The sequence below is a fragment of the Ambystoma mexicanum genome, chromosome 8 (genome assembly GCF_040938575.1).
Source record: "Ambystoma mexicanum isolate Mex_15411 chromosome 8, UKY_AmexF1_1, whole genome shotgun sequence".
In the NCBI taxonomy this organism is placed as follows: domain Eukaryota; kingdom Metazoa; phylum Chordata; class Amphibia; order Caudata; family Ambystomatidae; genus Ambystoma; species Ambystoma mexicanum.
Window position 1 is genome coordinate 14389798 of NC_090929.1, and position 26278 is coordinate 14416075.

General features: G+C 53.7%; 1 protein-coding gene across 1 annotated transcript in view; it reads right to left on the reverse strand.

The window, feature by feature from the left end:
• Positions 1 to 26278, reverse strand: part of CERCAM (cerebral endothelial cell adhesion molecule) — a 244422-nt gene that overhangs the window by 211559 nt on the left and 6585 nt on the right. The window lies entirely within an intron of this gene.

The window sequence follows — 26278 nt, forward strand, 5'->3', positions numbered from 1 at the left end:
GACGTCCCAGCAAGCTATTTGCATCTCTACTACACAAGCCAATTAGAAAAGTGGCCAACACAAGGGAAAATATTACAAATGTTCCAACCTGGCTTTATGAAGCAATGCTCTACAGTCCACAATATTGCAATCTTGAAAAACCTAATGCTTAGGGCAAAACCATTTATCCTACGACGTGGCCTACAGCGCAGCTTCTCATAGTGTCAACTGACCAACATGTGGGGTATAATTAAGTAAATGGGGATTGCCTGCAGGATTATGGAGTCTGATTTGTTCTTTTAATACAACAGTACAAATCTGCCTCGGTTATCAAGGGACTTATCAGAACCTATTTTTACTAACACGGGTCTTAAGCGTATTACTGCTTTCGCCTTTGAATCTTTCTATATCTGACCTGCCGTCTTCCTTGTCTCAAATAAATGCTATTCTTCCTAAAATAGCAAACAAACATGTACAGTGGCTTGGCTATGCCAATGATGTGGTCCATTGAGACCAAACCGCTGAAGGCATGAAACGCTTGCTTGCCTCACTATTGACAAACTCCAAGCCTAACTTTTTACAGATTAACGCCTCAAAAACAAAGACCACATTGTTCCATAAGAGCAGTCTCTATACACCTATGACCTGGAATATTCAGGAGATGTGAGTCCTATCCTTACGTGGGTACTTTGATCTCGGCGAAACAAATGGCTATGAAAGACTTAAACCCTAAGCAAGCCATCTTCTCTCAGGAATCAGGTCAAAGCCTTTATTGCGGTATCAAGCATGGAGGCCAAGCATCGGTCTATGAGCAGAGTTTCATTCCTGGTCTTCAATATGGGATTGAATTCCAGCCACTAAGTGTCACCAGGAAATTCTCTGTATTAAAAGGGACATTTTGGAAAAAGGTACTAGGATTGCCAGCCTCATTACGAGGTCGGCGGTTACCCTGTAACACTGGATCCGCGGCCTGGCTTCCCGGTGCCACCAATGGGGTTGTAAGTCCCCATCCCCATGGAGTACTGGGAAATGGGGACTCGGAAGCACTAGCACTGTCGCTGGCAGTGCTAGCGCTTCCATGGCAACTCTGCCTGCCAGGGGGCGCTGCCCCCATCAGGGTCAGAATTGCCAGGCACAGCGGCACCGGCAAGCAGACTCGTAGTGTGGCGGTCTGGAAACAAGAGTGCCGGTAAGCTTACCGGCACCCTTGATTCCGGACCACCACACTTATAATGAGGCCTATATGGTATTTGTGTGATTAGGCTTGACCTGGGCATCACTTCCATTGAAGCGACTGCCAAATGAAGTATTTTGCTATTTTATTTTAAATCATGTTGCAAACAGACCAACCACTTAGAACATTTGTAGGGGACATTTTATACACTGTGGATTGTATTTTAATAAGATCATTGATAATTGGCTTAATAAAATAAAAGGATTATCTAAGAAAATGGGCCTTAAGTAACCAGAACTATTTGATGCATTGAAGATAGAAATTACTGATAAAGTAAAGCGACGGAACTTTGCTGCAAATTTAGTAGCATGTGCAAGGTGTAAAGACACATTAGAGGATATTGGGCCTCATTCCAAGTATGGCGCTCCGAAATTAAGGGTGCAGGTCGCAACGTACCAGCACCATTTCCGGACTGCCATACTACAACGATGTCGGTACGGGCCCCAGATCCCCTGGCAGGCCTGACCTTCCAGGAGTTCAGGCCCCTACCGGCATGGTCGTCACAGAAGCACCGGCACCGCTAGCAACGTGTCCCCATTTGGACTCCATGGAAATGGGGATTAACCCTTACCGCCACCACTTGTGATATTACTGCAGAGGTAAGGGTGGTATGGGGTTGGGGGCAACCCGCCGCTCGCACATAATGGTTACTCTCAACCTCGTAATGAGGGTCATTATGTCTCATTAAAAGTTTGGCTGTGTGGGAAGAAAATGGTGGTTATTCATTACCATAACTTTTCCCGAACCACCAAACTCAAAGATGGCCAGTGGGGGGGCCTGATTTACCTCCAACCAAGAGCTGGAGGTAAGTCTGGCACCCCAGCGGCAAAAAACATCCGGTATTACCAGTGCCGCTGGCGGTAATACTGGCAATCCTAGGACTCCATGGAATGGGAATTAATGTACCGTTGCCGGCACCTGTAATCTGACCGATAACACCAAAACTATAATGAGGGCCATTCCCTTAACATTTATATATAAACAACTGCAGGAATGCCTGGTGAAGTTTGCATTTCAGAAATTAAGGAGAAACTATCCTTTACTATGAATATAATACCTTCTCTGCTTAGCAGCATCCGGTTCTATGCTGAAGATTTCAAAAGAATTGCGACTTTGTCGTATTTGAAGAGAAGTGTAAAAGAAACGTACCTCATCTGAGGCCTTGGAAGATTTGTACATTAGACTTTATGCCACATTTGCGCCACTACTCGCAACTATTAAATCTAATTCATTTTGGCTGCAGTGTTTAAGCAGTCATCAAATATCATTCGTTTTGGCTATTAGGTGGCGCTGAAAGTGCTAGCTATAAAGCCGAAACTGTTGTCATTAAAATAAGAGCTTTAACTTGAGAGCTTGAAATAGGGACTTTGAATGTAGATTTATAATGCTTTTCAATGCAGGTTGACATGTGAGGATGGATTTATGTAGTTTGGCTCTGTGTCCCATCCATTTAATGCCCAATGCTATGTGAAATCTATAGGTTTTTCCTCTCAGCCCCACACATTTTACCTCCAACCACACCTCTTTTCCACTCTTTGGCTGAATTTCTCATCCATCATTACTTGCAACATGGCAGACGCCATGTGTTAATGTTAATAAAAAGCGTTTTCACTTGATTGATGCTTTGAAAATATTTACTGAACGGTTTCAATTAAGTTACATATTGTAATGTATTTTGGAATACAAATAAACAAGTTACTGTTATAAATAGGTTTTTGGTAAAATGTCTGTAAAATGTCCATGTACTTATTCGTGGGTGTGTGTCTAGTGTGTTCTGTTAAAGCAGTACCTGATTGGGTATGCAGTGTGATGTCACTATGATGTGATTGGCTGGATAGTTGTGCTTTTTTGCCACACGGCAGCCATTTTGTTTCACTGAATCAGCTGAGCTTCCAAGGATAGATGCTGCGTCCTGCGGGTTGGCCCTGTGCCACATCCCGCTCATACTGGAACCACATGGGTCTTTATGCAGCATTAGAAGGGAAAGAGGTGGGGATGTTTATTTTGTATTTCTTTATAAAATGTTTCAGTAAACAAATTTGACCTTGTAATCCGAAATTAAAATATCCGAAATCTGGTCTGCACTAGTTTCATGTGCTACATACCGAATTGTTAACTCCAAGGAGCTTGCTTATGAAGGTATTATCAATTGTGCTAAAGCACTCAGAGGTGCCTAGTCCCCCTTTTCCAGCCCCATACAGAGACTGCATGGGTGCATGTTTTTACTTCCCCTGCATTCACTGCCCCCTAGCATTCACTTCGTCATTACAGGGGGGACCCCCTGTACCCCACTTATTTTTGACCCCATATTATTATTATTAGGCTATTTATTGAGTGTGGACCTATCTTTGGAAAAGAACAGAGCGCTTTATAAACATAGGGCGAAGAAAACAGTGAGGGAAGCAGAGATACAAGGGACTGGGGAGCTAACAGGGAGGGCAAGGGTGGACAATTGGCAGCAAGGGATCGACAAGCAACCAGGGGAGGAAACAGTGGGGATCAGATCACCCAGTCTCAGGTAGGGTGGGGAGTGCAGGGTGTGTGGACCTAGGTGTTAGGGATGAGCAATTCCTCGAAGAGGAAGGTCTGGAGCTCTTTCCTGAACTGTAGAAGTGATGGGGCAAGTCTGATGTTGATGGGGAGAAGGTTCCAGAGTCTTGGAGCGTAGACAGAGAAGGCCATGCTTCTACCCCACCATCCTCTGACCCCAACCCTAACTTTTAGCTAATCTTAACCACATGCATTGCCACCTTCACAATGTGAAGATTAGTGTAGGGGAAGTACAGGCAGGATCAGTAAGTGTAGGGGAAGTTTTCTAGGTGACGTAACGAGGGGATACCGGACTGCACCACAGTGTTTGCTGTGTGTAACACAATGCCTGCTTTTTTGGCCAAGTTCCTTATCTTTACATAGAGTGTCACCTCTCTCCTGTCGACAGCTTCAATTTTGTTTGGGCATTTGTAATCTGCACCACACAAGCTAAATTTAGTGCAAACGGAATCCTCAAGTAGTCAAAGGCTGCCATCAACTGCATGGGCAGCGGTGTTGCTAGTTCTGTAAAAGATACAGGGCTACGCTAATGTCAGGATGTTGAGGACTCAGGGCTAGCCTTTTGGTTGTACCTCCTGTGCTTCTATCCGGGGCTACAACCAAAACATCCGGGGCTACAGCCCCCATAGCCCCCCTAGCAATGCCTCTGTGCAAGCGCTTGTTTTTTACTATAAATGTGGGCTTGGGTCAATTGGGTTTTGGGTTTGGTACCAATGTTTATGGCAAGAGTACACTCACAGAAGTTAACAAACTCGGATAAACATTTGACCAAGTCCTTCCCTATTTTAGCCGTTACTGCTGCAACATCTGTGAATAGTAGTAGTGGGGCGGATCTGTCCTTATTACTTGGGGTACCTGAGGTGGCCTGCAGGAGACTATGCAGCAGGGCATTTCGTTCACAACTATACACTGTGAACTAAAGTAACACTCTTAAAGTGATACAGCGCAAGAAAACCCACAATACAGAGAAAAGACGTTCAATCTATGGATCAAAGATGATCCTGAACCAATTTCTGGGATTTATGGAATCTTGACAAGTTCTGTCGGAGTCTTGGAAACCCGCATAAACCTGAGGAACATACATCTGTCAATCCTTCAGGGGGAGCGATCCCCAAGTTGGAAACTATTCCAGAAGACCAGAGTGATCAGAAGATAGAGTAGATGATACTGCGTGGCTGGCCATTCTGGGACAAGGAGAAGATATGCCAAATGGTGCCAGAATAGGACAACGTCCCAAAAGGTTTAAAGGACAGAGGAGAGGAAAGAAAAGGAGTTTTGAGACTTCGGACGATAACTACTAGAAGGGGGGGAGAACCAAGTACAACACGATAGACGTGTCCTGATACAACGTACTCTCAGAGAAAGAAATCAGAACCCTGACCACTAAGAAAAAAAGATTAAAGAAACAACTGAATATAGGTAAACTTTAATACATTCTAGGAGTGTAACTTGCCACCACTCGTCAACATCTCTAAGCAGGAAGTAATGCATATAATCCCTATTATTTGAACGACTACAAGTTAAAAGGAGGGGGTGGGTGGATCAGACAGAGGTGTGGTTGGCAATTAGGTTCTTAAGGGAAAGTGAGATGGATGAGTGGATCTGTATTACAACTGCGCTCGAATACGCATGGATCCTAGGAGAAGATCTCGAAGAGCTCCCGTCTGAAATACTCATCTAACTCCACCTTCCCAGGGCTTTTCATAGGTTTGCACACGGGTCTGAATGGGTGCATGTCTACCTATGTGCCTCTTCTGGGGAAGGTATAAGGGATGCTCAGAGTCTGCCACCTGTGGGGGATTACAACACTCAGGGCTCCAGATAAGATTTGGCAGTGTGAGTATTTTACTCCCTATTTTTTAAAGTTGGGAGTAAAATGATTTTTTAGAGAGTAAAAATGTAAGTCCAATTCCCAATGAGAGTATTTTATAGGCAAGTAAAATATTTTTACTGAAAAATGGAAATGGTTTTGTAATATTTATTTATTTGCACCATGTTATTTATGCACATTAAAAGATACATGTTTCTTTCTTTCAATCAGGCAGTTAAAATAGTCCTTCCTTCCTTTGGTACTATGTGCACTACTGTTTCAAACATATCCATGAAGCTGTGATAGTGAAAGCAGGGGTGCAAGATTCTACAGGTCTTTTTCCTGTTTTATGTTGTGAGTATTTTGACTCTCTGTTTTTATTTTTTGGGAGTAAAAGTGACCAATACACACCTTATCTGTAGGGCTGACAACGCTCCTCACTTATTCAGAAAGTGGGGGTGTGCTGTACTTAGCATGCCACTATAAGTACCAAGAAGTCTGTGCTGTGCATGTACAGGGCTACTTTGTAGTCTGCACCTGGAGGATGGGAGGGGAAAGTGTGAACATGTGTGCTCCAAGATGGCCGCCCATTAGCAGTTGGCTGCTGCCTGTGTGATGCCCCGCTACTTCAGTCAGAAAGTACCGGATGTCTGGGGACACTATGCAGAGGGGCTGCTGCGGTAGTACCAAAAATGCACTAGAATAAGTGATCCAGGCCAAGGTAAGAATGACTTGGAACCATTTTATATTCATGAAGCAATGGCAAGCCTCTGCCAGCTCACTGATCTTAACCATGATATCACTTGTGATTTAATCCAACTAATGAGATTAAAGAAGATCACAATAAAGATCTGATGAGAAGGGCTTAAGTCAGCTACTGGGTATTCAACCAGTAAACGCTTGCGGCCTGTGGGGAACAATGTGTGAGTACATAGCCTGCTACAAATGTAGCTTCTCCATGGAATGCACACTATAACTCGTATACGTCACGCATGATGCACTACGCTTGGAAGGTCTTCTGCACGTTTGCTAATGCAGATGTCGAAACACACAGTAAATGCCACACTGATAGATTTGTACGGCACCAATTGGCATAGGGAGCCAAAATAGTCCTACAAGCAAAGTGCATCAATCTAATAAGATCTACTAGGCCACAAGCGGGAGTCAATTATGCCCATGTGACTGCAACTCTGGGGGTTACAGTCACATGTTGCTGGTTGAGGCAGAGCAGCCTGACCGGAAAAGTCTCTCTGGGGGTGGTGGGAATCAATAGTTGGTGGTAGAGGCAAAGCTGCCTAATAGGAAGACTCTCTGGGGGTGGGGGGAATGGACAGTTGGCGGTAGAAGCAAAGATGCCTGACAGGAAGAGTCTCTATGGGGGTGGGGGGAATGGACAGTTGGTGGTAGAGGCAAAGCTGGCTAATAGGAAGTCTCTCTGGGGGTAGGGGGAATGGAGAGTTGGCGGTAGAGGCAAAGCTGCCTGACAGGAAGAGTCTCTCTGGGGGTGGGGGGAATGGACAGTTGGCGGTAGAGGCAAAGCTGCCTGACAGGAAGAGTCTCTATGGGGGTGGGGGAATAGACATTTGGCCGTTGAGGCAGCACTGCCGACAGGAAGAGCCTCTCTGGGGTGGGGGGAATGGACAGTTTGTGGTAGAGGCAAAGCTGCCTGACAGGAAGAGTCTCTGGGGGTGGGAGGAATGGACAGTTGGTGGTAGAGGCAAAGCTGCCTGACAGGAAGAGTCTCTCTGGGGTGGGGGGAATGGACAGTTGGTGGTAGAGGCAAAGCTGCCTGACAGGAAGAGTCTCTGGAGGTGGGAGGAATTGACAGTTGGTGGTAGAGGCAAATCTGCCTGACAGGAAGAATCTCTCTGGGGGTGGGGGGAATCAACAGTTGGTGGTAGAGGCAAAGCTGCCTAATAGGAAGACTCTCTGGGGGTGGGGGGAATGGACAGTTGGCGGTAGAGGCAAAGCTGCCTGACAGGAAGAGTCTCTCTGGGGGTGGGGGGAACGGACAGTTGGTGGTAGAGGCAAAGCTGCCTGACAGAAAGAGTCTCTGTGGGTGGGAGGAATTGACAGTTGGTGGTAGAGGCAAATCTGCCTGACAGGAAGAGTCTCTCTGGGGGTGGGGGGAATCAACAGTTGGTGGTAGAGGCAAAGCTGCCTGACAGGAAGAGTCTCTCTGGGAGTGTGGGAACTGACAGTTGGTGGTTGAGGCGGAGCTGCCTGACCGGAAGTCTCTCTGGGGGTGGGGGGAATAGACAGTAGGCGGTTGAGGCAAAGCTGCCTGACAGGAAGAGTCTCTGGGGTGGGGGAATTGACACTTTGTGGTTGAGGCGGAGCTGCATGACAGGAACAGTTTCTCTGGGGGTTGGGGGAATCAACAGTTGGTGGTAGAGGTAAAGCTGCCTGACAGGAAGTGTCTCTCTGGGGGTGGGGGGAATTAACAGATGGTGGTAGAGGCAAAGCTGCCTGACAGGAAGACTCTCTATGGGGGTGGGGGAATAGACATTTGGCCGTTGAGGCAGCGCTGCCGACAGGAAGAGCCTCTCTGGGGGTGGGGGGAATGGACAGTTGGTGGTAGAGGCAAAGCTGCCTGACAGGAAGAGTCTCTCTGGGGGTGGGGGAATCAACAGTTGGTGGTTGAGGAAGAGCTGCCTAATAGGAAGTCTCTCTGGGGTTGGGGGGAATTGACAGTTGGTGGTAGAGGCAAAGCTGCCTGACAGGAAGAGTCTCTATGGGGGTGGGTGGAATCGACAGTTGGTGGTAGAGGCAAAGCTGCCTGACAGGAAGAGTCTCTATGGGGGTGGGGGAATAGACAGTTGGCCATTGAGGCACCGCTGCCGACAGCAAGAGCCTCCTGGGGGTGGGGGGAATGGACAGTTGGTGGTAGAGGCAAAGCTGCCTGACAGGAAGAGTCTCTCTGGGGGTGGGGGGAATGGACAGTTGGTGGTAGAGGCAAAGCTGCCTGACAGGAAGAGTCTCTGGGGGTGGGGGAATGGACAGTTGGTGGTAGAGGCAAATCTGCCTGACAGGAAGAGTCTCTCTGGGGGTGGGGGAATCAACAGTTGGTGGTAGAGGCAAAGCTGCCTGACAGGAAGAGTCTCTCTGGGAGTGTGGGAACTGACAGTTGGTGGTTGAGGCGGAGCTGCCTGACCGGAAGTCTCTCTGGGGGTGGGGGGAATAGACAGTAGGCGGTTGAGGCAAAGCTGCCTGACAGGAAGAGTCTCTGGGGTGGGGGAATTGACACTTTGTGGTTGAGGCGGAGCTGCATGACAGGAACAGTCTCTCTGGGAGTTGGGGGAATCAACAGTTGGTGGTAGAGGTAAAGCTGCCTGACAGGAAGTGTCTCTCTGGGGGTGGGGGGAATTAACAGATGGTGGTAGAGGCAAAGCTGCCTGACAGGAAGACTCTCTATGGGGGTGGGGGAATAGACATTTGGCCGTTGAGGCAGCGCTGCCGACAGGAAGAGCCTCTCTGGGGGTGGGGGGAATGGACAGTTGGTGGTAGAGGCAAAGCTGCCAGACAGGAAGAGTCTCTCTGGGGGTGGGGGGAAGGACAGTTGGTGGTAGAGGCAAAGCTGCCTGACAGGAACAGTCTCTGTGAGGGTGGGGGGAATCAACAGTTAGTGGTTGAGGAAGAGCTGCCTAATGGGAAGTCTCTCTGGGGTTGGGGGGAATGGACAGTTGGTGGTAGAGGCAAAGCTGCCTGACAGGAAGAGTCTCTATGGGGGTGGGTGGAATCGACAGTTGGTGGTAGAGGCAAAGCTGCCTGACAGGAAGAGTCTCTCTGGGGGTGGGGGAACAGACAGTTGGCCATTGAGGCAGCGCTGCCGACAGCAAGAGCCTCCTGGGGGTGGGGGGAATGGACAGTTGGTGGTAGAGGCAAAGCTGCCTGACAGGAAGAGTCTCTCTGGGGGTGGGGGGAATGGACAGTTGGTGGTAGAGGCAAAGCTGCCTGACAGGAAGAGTCTCTGGGGGTGGGGGAATTGACAGTTGGTGGTAGAGGCAAATCTGCCTGACAGGAAGAGTCTCTCTGGGGGTGGGGGGAATTGACAGTTGGTGGTAGAGGCAAATCTGCCTGACAGGAAGAGTCTCTCTGGGGGTGGGGGGAATCGACAGTTGGTGGTAGAGGCAAAGCTGCCTGACCGGAAGTCTCTCTGGGGGTGGGGGGAATAGACAGTAGGTGGTAGAGGCAAAGCTGCCTGACCGGAAGTCTCTCTGGGGGTGGGGGAGTAGACATTTGGCCATTGAGGCAGCGCTGCCGACAGCAAGAGCCTCCTGGGGGTGGGGGGAATGGACAGTTGGTGGTAGAGGCAAAGCTGCCTGACAGGAAGAGCCTCTCTGGGGGTGGGGGGAATAAACAGTTGGTGGGAGAGGCAAAGCTGCCTGACAGGAAGAGTCTCTGGGGTGGGGGAATTGACACTTTGTGGTTGAGGCGGAGCTGCATGACAGGAAGAGTCTCTGGGGGTGGAGGGAATTGACAGTTGGTGGTAGAGGCAAAGCTGCCTGACAGGAAGAGTCTCTCTGGGGGTGGGGGGAATCAACAGTTGGTGGTTGAGGCAAAGCCGAGAGACAGGAAGAGTCTCTCTGGGGGTGGGGGGAATCACCAGTTGGTGGTTGAGGCAAAGCCGAGAGACAGGAAGAGTCTCTCTGGGAGTGGGGGAATTGACAGTTGGTGGTTGAGGCGGAGCTGCCGGACAGGAAGAGTCTCTATGGGTAGTGCAGGGAATTGACTGTTGGTGGTAGAGGCAAAGCTGCCTGACCGGAAGTCTCTCTGGGGGTGGGGGGAATAGACAGTAGGTAGTTTAGACAGAGCTGCCTAACAGGAAGAGTCTCTCTGGGGGTGGGGGGAATCAACAGTTGTGGTAGAGGCAAAGCTGCCTGACAGGAAGAGGCTCTCTGGGGGTGGGGGGAATGGACAGTTGGTGGTAGAGGCAAAGCTACTTGACAGCAAGAGTCTCTCTGGGGTTGGGGGGAATGGACAGTTGGTGGTAGAGGCAAAGCTGCCTGACAGGAACAGTCTCTGCGAGGGTGGGTGAAATCGAAAGTTGGTGGTTGAGGCAGAGCTGCCTGACAGGAAGAGTCTCTGTGGGGGTCGGGGGAATTGACACTTGACCGTTGAGGCAGAGCTGCCGACAGGAAGAGTCTCTCTGGGGGTGGGGGGAATGGACAGTTGGTGGTAGAGGCAAAGCTGCCTGACAGGAAGAGCCTCTCTGGGGGTGGGGGGAATCAACAGTTGGTGGTACAGGCAAAGTTGCCTGACAGGAAGAGTCTCTGTGGGGGTGGGTGGAATCGACAGTTGGTGGTAGAGGCAAAGCTGCCTGACAGGAAGAGTCTCTCTGGGGGTGGGGGGAATCAACAGTTTGTGGTAGAGGCAAAGCTGCCTGACAGGAAGAGTCTCTCTGGGGGTGGGAGAAATAGACAGTTGGTGGTAGAGGCAAAGCTGCCTGACAGGAAGAGACTCTGTGGGGGTGGGGGGAATCGACAGTTGGTGGTAGAGGCAAAGCTGCCTGATAGGAAGAGTCTCTCTGGGGGTGGGGGGAATCAACAGTTGGTGGTAGAGGCAAAGCTGCCTGACAGGAAGAGTCTCTGGGGGTGGGGGAATTGACAGTTGGGGGCTGAGGTGGAGCTGCCTGACAGGAGGAGTCTCTGTGGGTGGGGGAATTGACAGTTGGCAGTTGAGGCACAGCTGACTGACAGGGGGAGTCTCTCTGGGGGTGGGGGAATTGACAGTTGTTGTTTGAGACAGAACTGCCTGACAGGAAATCTCTCTGGGGGTGGGGGGATTGACAGTTGGTGGTTGAGGCAGAGCTGCAGAACAGAAGTCTCTCTGGGGTTTGGGGGAATTGACAGTTGGTGGTAGAGGCAAAGCTGCCTGACAGGATCAGTCTCTGTGAGGGTGGGGGGAATCAACAGTTGGTGGTTGAGGCAGAGCTGCCTAATAGGAAGTCTCTCTGGGGGTGGGGGAAATGGACAGTTGATGGTAGAGGCAAAGCTGCCTGACAGGAACAGTCTCTCTGGGGGTGGGTGGAATCGACAGTTGGTGGTAGAGGCAAAGCTGCCTGACAGGAAGAGTCTATCTGGGGGTGGAGGAATAGACAGTTGGCCATTGAGGCAGCGCTGCCGACAGCAAGAGCCTCCTGGGGGTGGGGGGACTGGACAGTTGGTGGTAGAGGCAAAGCTGCCTGACAGGAAGAGTCTCTCTGGGGGTGGGGGGAATGGACAGTTGGTGGTAGAGGCAAAGCTGCCTGACAGGAAGAGTCTCTGGGGGTGGGGGAATTGACAGTTGGTGGTAGAGGCAAATCTGCCTGACAGGAAGAGTCTCTCTGGGGGTGGGGGGAATTGACAGTTGGTGGTAGAGGCAAATCTGCCTGACAGGAAGAGTCTCTCTGGGGGTGGGGGGAATCGACAGTTGGTGGTAGAGGCAAAGCTGCCTGACCGGAAGTCTCTCTGGGGGTGGGGGGGAATAGACAGTAGGTGGTAGAGGCAAAGCTGCCTGACCGGAAGTCTCTCTGGGGGTGGGGGAGTAGACATTTGGCCGTTGAGGCAGCGCTACCGACAGGAAGAGCCTCTCTGGGGCTGGGGGGGAATGGACAGTTGGTGGTAGAGGCAAAGCTGCCTGACAGGAAGAGCCTCTCTGGGGGTGGGGGGAATAAACAGTTGGTGGTAGAGGCAAATCTGCCTGACAGGAAGAGTCTCTGGGGTGGGGGAATTGACACTTTGTGGTTGAGGCGGAACTGCATGACAGGAAGAGCCTCTGGGGGTGGAGGGAATTGACAGTTGGTGGTAGAGGCAAAGCTGCCTGACAGGAAGAGTCTCTCTGGGGGTGGGGGGAATCAACAGTTGGTGGTTGAGGCAAAGCCGAGAGACAGGAAGAGTCTCTCTGGGGGTGGGGGGAATCACCAGTTGGTGGTTGAGGCAAAGCCGAGAGACAGGAAGAGTCTCTCTGGGAGTGGGGGAATTGACAGTTGGTGGTTGAGGCGGAGCTGCCGGACAGGAAGAGTCTCTATGGGTAGTGCAGGGAATTGACTGTTGGTGGTAGAGGCAAAGCTGCCTGGCCGGAAGTCTCTCTGGGGGTGGGGGAATAGACAGTAGGTGGTTTAGACAGAGCTGCCTAACAGGAAGAGTCTCTCTGGGGGTGGGGGGAATCAACAGTTGTGGTAGAGGCAAGGCTGCCTGACAGGAAGAGTCTCTCTGGGGGTGGGGGGAATGGACAGTTGGTGGTAGAGGCAAAGCTACTTGACAGCAAGAGTCTCTCTGGGGTTGGGGGGAATGGACAGTTGGTGGTAGAGGCAAAGCTGCCTGACAGGAACAGTCTCTGCGAGGGTGGGTGAAATCGAAAGTTGGTGGTTGAGGCAGAGCTGCCTGACAGGAAGAGTCTCTGTGGGGGTCGGGGGAATTGACACTTGGCCGTTGAGGCAGAGCTGCCGACAGGAAGAGTCTCTCTGGGGGTGGGGGGAATGGACAGTTGGTGGTAGAGGCAAAGCTGCCTGACAGGAAGAGCCTCTCTGGGGGTGGGGGGAATCAACAGTTGGTGGTACAGGCAAAGTTGCCTGACAGGAAGAGTCTCTGTGGGGGTGGGTGGAATCGACAGTTGGTGGTAGAGGCAAAGCTGCCTGACAGGAAGAGTCTCTCTGGGGGTGGGGGGAATCAACAGTTTGTGGTAGAGGCAAAGCTGCCTGACAGGAAGAGTCTCTCTGGGGGTGGGAGAAATAGACAGTTGGTGGTAGAGGCAAAGCTGCCTGACAGGAAGAGTCTCTGTGGGGGTGGGGGGAATCGACAGTTGGTGGTAGAGGCAAAGCTGCCTGATAAGAAGAGTCTCTCTGGGGGTGGGGGAATCAACAGTTGGTGGTAGAGGCAAAGCTGCCTGACAGGAAGAGTCTCTGGGGGTGGGGGAATTGACAGTTGGGGGCTGAGGTGGAGCTGCCTGACAGGAGGAGTCTCTGTGGGTGGGGGAATTGACAGTTGGCAGTTGAGGCACAGCTGACTGACAGGGGGAGTCTCTCTGGGGGTGGGGGAATTGACAGTTGGTGGTTGAGGCAGAGCTGCAGAACAGAAGTCTCTCTGGGGGTTGGGGGAATTGACAGTTGGTGGTAGAGGCAAAGCTGCCTGACAGGAACAGTCTCTGTGAGGGTGGGGGGAATCAACAGTTGGTGGTTGAGGCAGAGCTGCCTAATAGGAAGTCTCTCTGGGGGTGGGGGAAATGGACAGTTGATGGTAGAGGCAAAGCTGCCTGACAGGAACAGTCTCTCTGGGGGTGGGTGGAATCGACAGTTGGTGGTAGAGGCAAAGCTGCCTGACAGGAAGAGTCTCTCTGGGGGTGGGGGAATAGACAGTTGGCCATTGAGAGAGCGCTGCCGACAGCAAGAGCCTCCTGGGGGTGGGGGGAATGGACAGTTGGTGGTAGAGGCAAAGCTGCCTGACAGGAAGAGTCTCTCTGGGGGAGGGGGGAATGGACAGTTGGTGGTAGAGGCAAAGCTGCCTGACAGGAAGAGTCTCTGGGGGTGGGGGAATTGACAGTTGGTGGTAGAGGCAAATCTGCCTGACAGGAAAAGTCTCTCTGGGGGTGGGGGGAATTGACAGTTGGTGGTAGAGGCAAAGCTGCCTGACAGGAAGAGTCTCTCTGGGGGTGGGGGAATAGACAGTTGGTGGTAGAGGCAAAGCTGCCTGACCGGAAGACTCTCTGGGGGTGGGGGGAATAGACAGTAGGTGGTAGAGGCAAAGCTGCCTGACCGGAAGACTCTCTGGGGGTGGGGGAGTAGACATTTGGCCGTTGAGGCAGCGCTGCCGACAGGAAGAGCCTCTCTGGGGCTGGGGGGGAATGGACAGTTGGTGGTAGAGGCAAAGCTGCCTGACAGGAAGAGCCTCTCTGGGGGTGGGGGGAATAAACAGTTGGTGGTAGAGGCAAAGCTGCCTGACAGGAAGAGTCTCTGGGGTGGGGGAATTGGCACTTTGTGGTTGAGGCGGAGCTGCATGACAGGAAGAGTCTCTGGGGGTGGAGGGAATTGACAGTTGGTGGTAGTGGCAAAGCTGCCTGACAGGAAGAGTCTCTCTGGGGGTGGGGGGAATCAACAGTTGGTGGTTGAGGCAAAGCCGAGAGACAGGAAGAGTCTCTCTGGGGGTGGGGGGAATCACCAGTTGGTGGTTGAGGCAAAGCCGAGAGACAGGAAGAGTCTCTCTGGGAGTGGGGGAATTGACAGTTGGTGGTTGAGGCGGAGCTGCCGGACAGGAAGAGTCTCTATGGGTAGTGCAGGGAATTGACTGTTGGTGGTAGAGGCAAAGCTGCCTGACCGGAAGTCTCTCTGGGGGTGGGGGGAATAGACAGTAGGTGGTTTAGACAGAGCTGCCTAACAGGAAGAGTCTCTCTGGGGGTGGGGGGAATCAACAGTTGTGGTAGAGGCAAGGCTGCCTGACAGGAAGAGTCTCTCTGGGGGTGGGGGGAATGGACAGTTGGTGGTAGAGGCAAAGCTACTTGACAGCAAGAGTCTCTCTGGGGTTGGGGGGAATGGACAGTTGGTGGTAGAGGCAAAGCTGCCTGACAGGAACAGTCTCTGCGATGGTGGGTGAAATCGAAAGTTGGTGGTTGAGGCAGAGCTGCCTGACAGGAAGAGTCTCTGTGGGGGTTGGGGGAATTGACACTTGGCCGTTGAGGCAGAGCTGCCGACAGGAAGAGTCTCTCTGGGGGTGGGGGGAATGGACAGTTGGTGGTAGAGGCAAAGCTGCCTGACAGGAAGAGCCTCTCTGGGGGTGGGGGGAATCAACAGTTGGTGGTACAGGCAAAGTTGCCTGACAGGAAGAGTCTCTGTGGGGGTGGGTGGAATCGACAGTTGGTGGTAGAGGCAAAGCTGCCTGACAGGAAGAGTCTCTCTGGGGGTGGGGGGAATCAACAGTTTGCGGTAGAGGCAAAGCTGCCTGACAGGAAGAGTCTCTCTGGGGGTGGGAGAAATAGACAGTTGGTGGTAGAGGCAAAGCTGCCTGACAGGAAGAGTCTCTGTGGGGGTGGGGGGAATCGACAGTTGGTGGTAGAGGCAAAGCTGCCTGATAGGAAGAGTCTCTCTGGGGGTGGGGGAATCAACAGTTGGTGGTAGAGGCAAAGCTGCCTGACAGGAAGAGTCTCTGGGGGTGGGGGAATTGACAGTTGGGGGCTGAGGTGGAGCTGCGTGACAGGAGGAGTCTCTGTGGGTGGGGGAATTGACAGTTGGCAGTTGAGGCACAGCTGACTGACAGGGGGAGTCTCTCTGGGGGTGGGGGAATTGACAGTTGTTGTTTGAGACAGAGCTGCCTGACAGGAAATCTCTCTGGGGGAGGGGGAATTGACAGTTGGTGGTTGAGGCAGAGCTGCAGAACAGAAGTCTCTCTGGGGGTTGGGGGAATTGACAGTTGGTGGTAGAGGCAAAGCTGCCTGACAGGAACAGTCTCTGTGAGGGTGGGGGGAATCAACAGTTGGTGGTTGAGGCAGAGCTGCCTAATAGGAAGTCTCTCTGGGGGTGGGGGGAATGGACAGTTGATGGTAGAGGCAAAGCTGCCTGACAGGAACAGTCTCTCTGGGGGTTGGGGGAATCAACAGTTGGTGGTAGAGGTAAAGCTGCCTGACAGGAAGTGTCTCTCTGGGGGTGGGGGGAATCAACAGTTGGTGGTAGAGGCAAAGCTGCCTGACAGGAAGAGTCTCTCTGGGGGTTGGGGGAATTGACACTTTGTGGTTGAGGCGGAGCTGCCTGACAGGAAGAGTCTCTGGGGGTGTGGGGAATCAACAGTTGGTGGTAGAGGCAAAGCTGCCTGACAGGAAGAGTCTCTCTGGGGGTGGGGGAGTAGACATTTGGCGGTTGAGGCAGCGCTGCCGACAGGAAGAGCCTCTCTGGGGTTGGAGGGGAATGGACAGTTGGTGGTAGAGGCAAAGCTGCCTGACAGGAAGAGCCTCTCTGGGGGTGGGGGGAATAAACAGTTGGTGGTAGAGGCAAAGCTGCCTGACAGGAAGAGTCTCTGGGGTGGGGGAATTGACACTTTGTGGTTGAGGCGGAGCTGCATGACAGGAAGAGTCTCTGGGGGTGGGGGGAATTGACAGTTGGTGGTAGAGGCAAAGCTGCCTGACAGGAAGAGCCTCTCTGGGGGTGGGGGGAATAAACAGTTGGTGGTAGAGGCAAAGCTGCCTGACAGGAAGAGTCTCTGGGGTGGGGGAATTGACACTTTGTGGTTGAGGCGGAGCTGCATGACAGGAAGAGTCTCTGGGGGTGGGGGGATTTGACAGTTGGTGGTAGAGGCAAAGCTGCCTGACAGGAAGAGACTCTCTGGGGGTGGGGGGAATCAACAGTTGGTGGTAGAGGCAAAGCCGAGAGACAGGAAGAGTCTCTCTGGGAGTGGGGGAATTAACAGTTGGTGGTAGAGGCAAAGCCGCCTGACAGGAAGAGTCTCTCTGGGAGTGGGGGAATTGACCGTTGGTGGTTGAGGCAGAGCTGCCTGACAGGAAGAGTCTCTATGGGTAGTGCAGGGAATTGACTGTTGGTGGTAGAGGCAAAGCTGCCTGACCGGAAGTCTCTCTGGGGGTGGGGGGAATAGACAGTAGGTGGTTTAGGCAGAGCTGCCTAACAGGAAGAGTCTCTCTGAGGGTGGGGGGAATCAACAGTTGGTGGTAGAGGCAAAGCTGCCTGAGAGGAAGTCTCTCTCTGGGGGTGGGGGAATCAACAGTTGGTGGTAGAGGCAAAGCTGTCTGACAGGAAGAGTCTCTCTGGGGATGGGGGTAATGGACAGTTGGTGGTAGAGGCAAAGCTACCTGACAGCAAGAGTCTCTCTGGGGTTGGGGGGAATGGACAGTTGGTGGTAGAGGCAAAGCTGCCTGACAGGAACAATCTCTGCGAGAGTGGGTGGAACCGAAAGTTGGTGGTTGAGGCAGAGCAGCCTGACAGGAAGAGTCTCTGTGGGGGTCGGGGGAATTGACACTTGGCCGTTGAGGCAGAGCTGCCGACAGGAAGAGTCTCTCTGGGGGTGGGGGGAATGGACAGGTGGTGGTAGAGGCAAAGCTGCCTGACAGGAAGAGCCTCTCTGGGGGTGGGGGGAATCAACAGTTGGCGGTAGAGGCAAAGCTGCCTGACAGGAAGAGTCTCTCTGTGAGTGGGGGGAATCGACAGTTGGTGGTAGAGGCAAAGCTGCCTGACAGGAAGAGTCTCTCTGGGGGGTGCAGGGAATTGACAGTTGGTGGTTGAGGCTGAGCTGCCTGACAGGAAGAGTCTCTCTGGGGGGTGCAGGGAATTGACAGTTGGTGGTTGAGGCTGAGCTGTCTGACAGGAAGAGTCTCTGGGGTGGGGGAATTGACACTTTGTGGTTGAGGAAGAGCTGCCTAATAGGAAGTCTCTCTGGGGTTGGGGGGAATGGACAGTTGGTGGTAGAGGCAAAGCTGCCTGACAGGAAGAGTCTCTATGGGGGTGGGTGGAATCGACAGTTGGTGGTAGAGGCAGAGCTGCCTGACAGGAAGAGTCTCTATGGGGGTGGGGGAATAGACAGTTGGCCATTGAGGCAGCGCTGCCGACAGCAAGAGCCTCCTGGGGGTGGGGGGAATGGACAGTTGGTGGTAGAGGCAAAGCTGCCTGACAGGAAGAGTCTCTGGGGGTGGGGGAATTGACAGTTGGTGGTAGAGGCAAATCTGCCTGACAGGAAGAGTCTCTCTGGGGGTGGGGGGAATTGACAGTTGGTGGTAGAGGCAAATCTGCCTGACAGGAAGAGTCTCTCTGGGGGTGGGGGGTATCGACAGTTGGTGGTAGAGGCAAAGCTGCCTGACCGGAAGTCTCTCTGGGGGTGGGGGAGTAGACATTTGGCCGTTGAGGCAGCGCTGCCGATAGGAAGAGCCTCTCTGGGGCTGGGGGGGAATGGACAGTTGGTGGTAGAGGCAAAGCTGCCTGACAGGAAGAGCCTCTCTGGGGGTGGGGGGAATAAACAGTTGGTGGTAGAGGCAAAGCTGCCTGACAGGAAGAGTCTCTGGGGTGGGGGAATTGACACTTTGTGGTTGAGGCGCAGCTGCATGACAGGAAGAGTCTCTGGGGGTGGAGGGAATTGACAGTTGGTGGTAGAGGCAAAGCTGCCTGACAGGAAGAGTCTCTCTGGGGGTGGGGGAATCAACAGTTGGTGGTTGAGGCAAAGCCGAGAGACAGGAAGAGTCTCTCTGGGGGTGGGGGGAATCAACAGTTGGTGGTTGAGGCAAAGCCGAGAGACAGGAAGAGTCTCTCTGGGAGTGGGGGAATTGACAGTTGGTGGTTGAGGCGGAGCTGCCTGACAGGAAGAGTCTCTATGGGTAGTGCAGGGAATTGACTGTTGGTGGTAGAGGCAAAGCTGCCTGACCGGAAGTCTCTCTGGGGGTGGGGGAATAGACAGTAGGTGGTTTAGACAGAGCTGCCTAACAGGAAGAGTCTCTCTGGGGGTGGGGGGAATCAACAGTTGTGGTAGAGGCAAAGCTGCCTGACAGGAAGAGTCTCTCTGGGGGTGGGGGGAATGGACAGTTGGTGGTAGAGGCAAAGCTACTTGACAGCGAGAGTCTCTCTGGGGTTGGGGGGAATGGACAGTTGGTGGTAGAGGCAAAGCTGCCTGACAGGAACAGTCTCTGCGAGGGTGGGTGAAATCGAAAGTTGGTGGTTGAGGCAGAGCTGCCTGACAGGAAGAGTCTCTGTGGGGGTCGGGGGAATTGACACTTGGCCGTTGAGGCAGAGCTGCCGGCAGGAAGAGTCTCTCTGGGGGTGGGGGGAATGGACAGTTGGTGGTAGAGGCAAAGCTGCCTGACAGGAAGAGCCTCTCTGGGGGTGGGGGGAATCAACAGTTGGTGGTACAGGCAAAGTTGCCTGACAGGAAGAGTCTCTGTGGGGGTGGGTGGAATCGACAGTTGGTGGTAGAGGCAAAGCTGCCTGACAGGAAGAGTCTCTCTGGGGGTGGGGGGAATCAACAGTTTGTGGTAGAGGCAAAGCTGCCTGACAGGAAGAGTCTCTCTGGGGGTGGGAGAAATAGACAGTTGGTGGTAGAGGCAAAGCTGCCTGACAGAAAGAGTCTCTGTGGGGGTGGGGGGAATCGACAGTTGGTGGTAGAGGCAAAGCTGCCTGATAGGAAGAGTCTCTCTGGGGGTGGGGGAAATCAACAGTTGGTGGTAGAGGCAAAGCTGCCTGACAGGAAGAGTCTCTGGGGGTTCTGGGGGTGGGGGAATTGACAGTTGGGGTCTGAGTTGGAGCTGCCTGACAGGAGGAGTCTCTGTGGGTGGGGGAATTGACAGTTGGCAGTTGAGGCACAGCTGACTGACAGGGGGAGTCTCTCTGGGGGTGGGGGAATTGACAGTTGTTGTTTGAGACAGAGCTGCCTGACAGGAAATCTCTCTGGGGGTGGGGGAATTGACAGTTGGTGGTTGAGGCAGAGCTGCAGAACAGAAGTCTCTCTGGGGGTTGGGGGAATTGACAGTTGGTGGTAGAGGCAAAGCTGCCTGACAGGAACAGTCTCTGTGGGGGTGGGGGGAATCGACAGTTGGTGGTAGAGGCAAAGCTGCCTGATAGGAAGAGTCTCTCTGGGGGTGGGGGGAATCAACAGTTGGTGGTTGAGGCAGAGCTGCCTAATAGGAAGTCTCTCTGGGGGTGGGGGGAATGGACAGTTGATGGTAGAGGCAAAGCTGCCTGACAGGAACAGTCTCTCTGGGGGTTGGGGGAATCAACAGTTGGTGGTAGAGGTAAAGCTGCCTGACAGGAAGTGTCTCTCTGGGGGTGGGGGGAATCAACTGTTGGTGGTAGAGGCAAAGCTGCCTGACAGGAAGAGTCTCTCTGGGGGTGGGGGAGTAGACATTTGGCGGTTGAGGCAGCGCTGCCGGCAGGAAGAGCCTCTCTGGGGTTGGGGGGGAATGGACAGTTGGTGGTAGAGGCAAAGCTGCCTGACAGGAAGAGCCTCTCTGGGGGTGGGGGGAATAAACAGTTGGTGGTAGAGGCAAAGCTGCCTGACAGGAAGAGTCTCTGGGGTGGGGGAATTGACACTTTGTGGTTGAGGCGGAGCTGCATGACAGGAAGAGACTCTGGGGGTGGGGGGAATTGACAGTTGGTGGTAGAGGCAAAGCTTCCTGACAGGAAGAGCCTCTCTGGGGGTGGGGGGAATAAACAGTTGGTGGTAGAGGCAAAGCTGCCTGACAGGAAGAGTCTCTGGGGTGGGGGAATTGACACTTAGTGGTTGAGGAGGAGCTGCATGACAGGAAGAGTCTCTGGGGGTGGGGGGATTTGACAGTTGGTGGTAGAGGCAAAGCTGCCTGACAGGAAGAGTCTCTCTGGGGGTGGGGGGAATCAACAGTTGGTGGTAGAGGCAAAGCCAAGAGACAGGAAGAGTCTCTCTGGGAGTGGGGGAATTAACAGTTGGTGGTAGAGGCAAAGCCGCCTGACAGGAAGAGTCTCTCTGGGAGTGGGGGAATTGAGCGTTGGTGGTTGAGGCAGAGCTGCCTGACAGGAAGAGTCTCTATGGGTAGTGCAGGGAATTGACTGTTGGTGGTAGAGGCAAAGCTGCCTGACCGGAAGTCTCTCTGGGGGTGGGGGGAATAGACAGTAGGTGGTTTAGGCAGAGCTGCCTAACAGGAAGAGTCTCTCTGGGGGTGGGGGGAATCAACAGTTGGTGGTAGAGGCAAAGCTGCCTGAGAGGAAGTCTCTCTCTAGGGGTGGGGGGAATCAACAGTTGGTGGTAGAGGCAAAGCTGCCCGACAGGAAGAGTCTCTCTGGGGATGGGGGTAATGGACAGTTGGTGGTAGAGGCAAAGCTACCTGACAGCAAGAGTCTCTCTGGGGTTGGGGGGAATGGACAGTTGGTGGTAGAGGCAAAGCTGCCTGACAGGAACAGTCTCTGCGAGAGTGGGTGGAACCGAAAGTTGGTGGTTGAGGCAGAGCAGCCTGACAGGAAGAGTCTCTGTGGGGGTCGGGGGAATTGACACTTGGCCGTTGAGGCAGAGCTGCCGACAGGAAGAGTCTCTCTGGGGGTGGGGGGAATGGACAGTTGGTGGTAGAGGCAAAGCTGCCTGACAGGAAGAGCCTCTCTGGGGGTGGGGGGAATCAACAGTTGGCGGTAGAGGCAAAGCTGCCTGACAGGAAGAGTCTCTCTGGGGGTGGGGGGAATCAACAGTTTGGGGTAGAGGCAAAGCTGCCTGACAGGAAGAGTCTCTCTGGGGGTGGGGGAATCAACGGTTGGTGGTAGAGGCAAAGCTGCCTGACAGGAAGAGTCTCTCTGGGAGTGGGGGGAATCGACAGTTGGTGGTAGAGGCAAAGCTGCCTGACAGGAAGAGTCTCTCTGGGGGGTGCAGGGAATTGACAGTTGGTGGTTGAGGCGGAGCTGCCTGACAGGAAGAGTCTCTCTGGGGGGTGCAGGGAATTGACAGTTGGTGGTTGAGGCGAGCTGTCTGACAGGAAGAGTCTCTGGGGTGGGGGAATTGACACTTTGTGGTTGAGGTGGAGCTGCCTGACAGGAACAGTCTCTGGGGTGGGGGGAATTGACAGTTGGTGGTAGAGGCAAAGCTGCCTGACAGGAAGAGTCTCTCTGGGGGTGGTGGGAATCAACAGTTGGTGGTAGAGGCAAAGCCGCCTGACAGGAAGAGTCTCTCTGGGGTTGGGGGGAATGGACAGTTGGTGGTAGAGGCAAAGCTGCCTGACAGGAACAGTCTCTGTGGGGGTCGGGGGAATTGACACTTGGCCATTGAGGCAGAGCTGCCGACAGGAAGAGTCTCTCTGGGGGCGGGGGAATGGACAGTTGGCAGTAGAGGCAAAGCTGCCTGACAGGAACAGTCTCTGTGGGGGTCGGGGGAATTGACACTTGGCCATTGAGGTAGAGCTGCCGACAGGAAGAGTCTCTCTGGGGGTGGGGGGAATCAACAGTTTGGGGTAGAGGCAAAGCTGCCTGACAGGAAGAGTCTCTCTGGGGGTGGGGGGAATCAACAGTTAGTGGTAGAGGCAAAGCTGCCTGACAGGATGAGTCTCTCTGGGGGTGGGGGGAATCAACAGTTGGTGGTAGAGGCAAAGCTGCCTGACAGGAAGAGTCTCTCTGGGGGTGGGGGGAATCAACAGTTGGTGGTAGAGGCAAAGCTGCCTGACAGGAAGAGTCTCTGGGGGTGGGGGAATTGACAGTTGGTGTTTGAGGTGGAGCTGCCTGACAGGAAGAGTCTCTGGGGGTGGGGGGAATTGACATTTGGTGGTTGAGGCGGAGCTGCCTGACAGGAAGAGTCTCTCTGGGGGGTGCAGGGAATTGACAGTTGGTGGTTGAGGCGAGCTGTCTGATAGGAAGAGTCTCTGGGGTGGGGGAATTGACACTTTGTGGTTGAGGTGGAGCTGCCTGACAGGAAGAGTCTCTGGGGTGGGGGGAATTGACAGTTGGTGGTAGAGGCAAAGCTGCCTGAAAGGAAGAGTCTCTCTGGGGGTGGGGGGAATCAACAGTTGGTGGTAGAGGCAAAGCCGCCTGATAGGAAGAGTCTCTCTGGGAGTGGGGTAATTGACCGTTGGTGGTTGAGGCAAAGCTGCCTGACAGGAAGAGTCTCTCTGGGGGTGGGGGGAATCAACAGTTTGGGGTAGAGGCAAAGCTGCCTGACAGGAAGAGTCTCTCTGGGGGTGGGGGGAATCAACAGTTGGTGGTAGAGGCAAAGCTGCCTGACAGGAAGAGTCTCTGTGGGGGTGGGGGGAATCGACAGTTGGTGGTAGAGGCAAAGCTGCCTGACAGGAAGAGTTTCTCTGGGGGTGGGGGGAATCGACAGTTGGTGGTAGAGGCAAAGCTGCCTGACAGGAAGAGTCTCTGTGGGGGTGGGGGGAATCGACAGTTGGTGGTAGAGGCAAAGCTGCCTGACAGGAAGAGTCTCTGTGGGGGTGGGGGGAATCGACAGTTGGTGGTAGAGGCAAAGCTGCCTGACAGGAGGAGTCTCTGGGGGTGGGGGAATTGGCAGTTGGTGGTTGAGGTGGAGCTGCCTGACAGGAAGAGTCTCTGGGGGTGGGGGGAATTGACATTTGGTGGTTGAGGCGGAGCTGCCTGACAGGAAGAGTCTCTCTGGGGGGTGCAGGGAATTGACAGTTGGTGGTTGAGGCGAGCTGTCTGACAGGAAGAGTCTCTGGGGTGGGGGAATTGACACTTTGTGGTTGAGGTGGAGCTGCCTGACAGGAAGAGTCTCTGGGGTGGGGGGAATTGACAGTTGGTGGTAGAGGCAAAGCTGCCTGACAGGAAGAGTCTCTCTGGGGGTGGGAGGAATCGACAGTTGGTGGTAGAGGCAAAGCTGCCTGACAGGAAGAGTCTCTGTGGGGGTGGGGGGAATTGACCGTTGGTGGTAGAGGCAAAGCTGCCTGACCGGAAGTCTCTCTGGGGGTGGGGAGAAAAGACAGTAGGTGGTTGAGGCAGAGCTGCCTAACAGGAAGAGTCTCTCTGGGGGTGGGGGGAATCAACAGTTGGTGGTAGAGGCAAAGCTGCCTGACAGGAAGAGTCTCTCTGGGGGTGGGGGGAATGGGCAGTTGGTGGTAGAGGCAAAGCTGCCTGACAGCAAGAGTCTCTCTGGGGGTGGGGGGAATGGACAGTTGTGGTAGAGGCAAAGCTGCCTGACAGGAACAGTCTCTGCGAGGGTGGGGGGAATCGAAAGTTGGTGGTTGAGGCAGAGCTGCCTGACAGGAAGAGTCTCTGTGGGGTTCGGGGGAATTGACACTTGGCCGTTGAGGCAGAGCTGCCGACAGGAAGAGTCTCTCTGGGGGTGTGGGGAATGGACAGTTGGTGGTAGAGGCAAAGCTGCCTGACAGGAAGACCCTCTCTGGGGGTGGGGGGAATCAACAGTTGGTGGTACAGGCAAAGCTGCCTGACAGGAAGAGTCTCTCTGGGGGTGGGGGGAATGGACAGTTGGTGGTAGAGGCAAAGCTGCCTGACTGCAAGAGTCTCTCTGGGGGTGGGGGGAATGGACAGTTGTGGTAGAGGCAAAGCTGCCTGACAGGAACAGTCTCTGCGAGGGTGGGGGGAATCGAAAGTTGGTGGTTGAGGCAGAGCTGCCTGACAGGAAGAGTCTCTGTGGGGTTCGGGAGAATTGACACTTGGCCGTTGAGGCAGAGCTGCCGACAGGAAGAGTCTCTCTGGGGGTGGGGGGAATGGACAGTTGGTGGTAGAGGCAAATCTGCCTGACAGGAAGAGTCTCTGGGGGTGGGGGAATTGACAGTTGGTGGCTGAGGTGGAGCTGCCTGACAGGAGGGGTCTCTGGGGGTGGGGGGAATTGACAGTTGGTGGTTGAGGCGGAGCTGCCTGACAGGAAGAGTCTCTCTGGGGGGTGCAGGGAATTGACATTTGGCGGTTGAGGAAGAGCTGCCGACGGGAAGAGTCTCTCTGTGGGTGGGGGAATTGACAGTTGGCAGTTGAGGCAGAGCTGACTGACAGGGGGAGTCTCTCTGGGGGTGGGGGAATTGCCAGTTGTTGTTTGAGACAGAGCTGCCTGACAGGAAATCTCTCTGGGGGTGGGGGAATTGACAGTTGGTGGTTGAGGCAGAGCTGCAGAACAGAAGTCTCTCTGGGGGTTGGGGGAATTGACAGCTGGTGGTTGAGGTAGAGCTGCCTGACGGGAAGAGTCTCTCAGGGGGGTGCAGAGAATTGACAGTTGGTGGTTGAGGTAGAGCTGCCTGACAGGAAGAGTCTCTCTGGGAGGTGCAGGGAATTGACAGTTGGTGGTTGAGGCAGAGCTGCCGGACAGGAAGTCTCTCTGGGGGTTGGGGGAATTGACAGTTGGTGGTTGAGGCAGAGCTGCCTGACAGGAAGAGTCTCTCTGGGAGGTGCAGGGAATTGACAGTTGGTGGTTGAGGCAGAGCTGCCTGACAGGAAGTCTCTCTGGGGTGGGGGAATTGACAGTTGGTGGTTGAGGCAGAGGTTCCTCATAAGAAATCTCTCTGGAGGGTGCCGGGAATGGACAGTTGATGGCTGAGGCAGAGCTGCCTGACAGGAAGAGTCTCTCTGGGAGGTGCAGGGAATTGACAATAGGTGGTTGAGGCAGAGCTGCCTGACAGGAAGTCTCTCTGGGGGTTGGGGGAATTGACAATTGGTGGTTGAGGCAGAGCTGTCTGACAGGAAGTCTCTCTGGGGGTGGGGGAATTGACAGTTGGTGGTTGAGGCAGAACTGCCCGACAGGAAGTCTCTCTGGGAGGTGGGGGAGATTGACAGTTAGGGGTTGAGGCAGAGGTTCCTAATATGAAGTCTCTCTGGAGGGTGCTGGGAATGGGCAGTTGATGGTTGAGGCAGAGCTGCCTGACAGGAAGAGTCTCTCTGGGAGGTGCAGGGAATTGACAGTAGGAGGTTGAGGGCAGAGCTGCCGGACAGGAAGTCTCTCTGGGGGTTGGGGAAATTAACAGTTGGTGGTTGAGGCAGAGCTGCCTGACAGGAAGAGTCTCTCTGGGGGTTGGGGGAATTGACAGTTGGTGGTTGAGGCAGAGGTTCCTAATAGGAAGTCTCTCTGGAGGGTGCCGGGAATTGACAGTTGGTGGTTGAGGTAGAGCTGCCTGACAGGAAGAGTCTCTCTGGGAGGTGCAGGGAATTGACAGTTGGTGGTTGAGGCAGAGCTGCCGGACAGGAAGTCTCTCTGGGGGTTGGGGGAATTGACAGTTGGTGGTTGAGGCAGAGCTGCCTGACAGGAAGAGTCTCTCTGGGAGGTGCAGGGAATTGACAGTTGATGGTTGAGGCAGAGCTGCCTGACAGGAAGTCTCTCTGGGGGTGAGAGGAATTGACAGTTGGT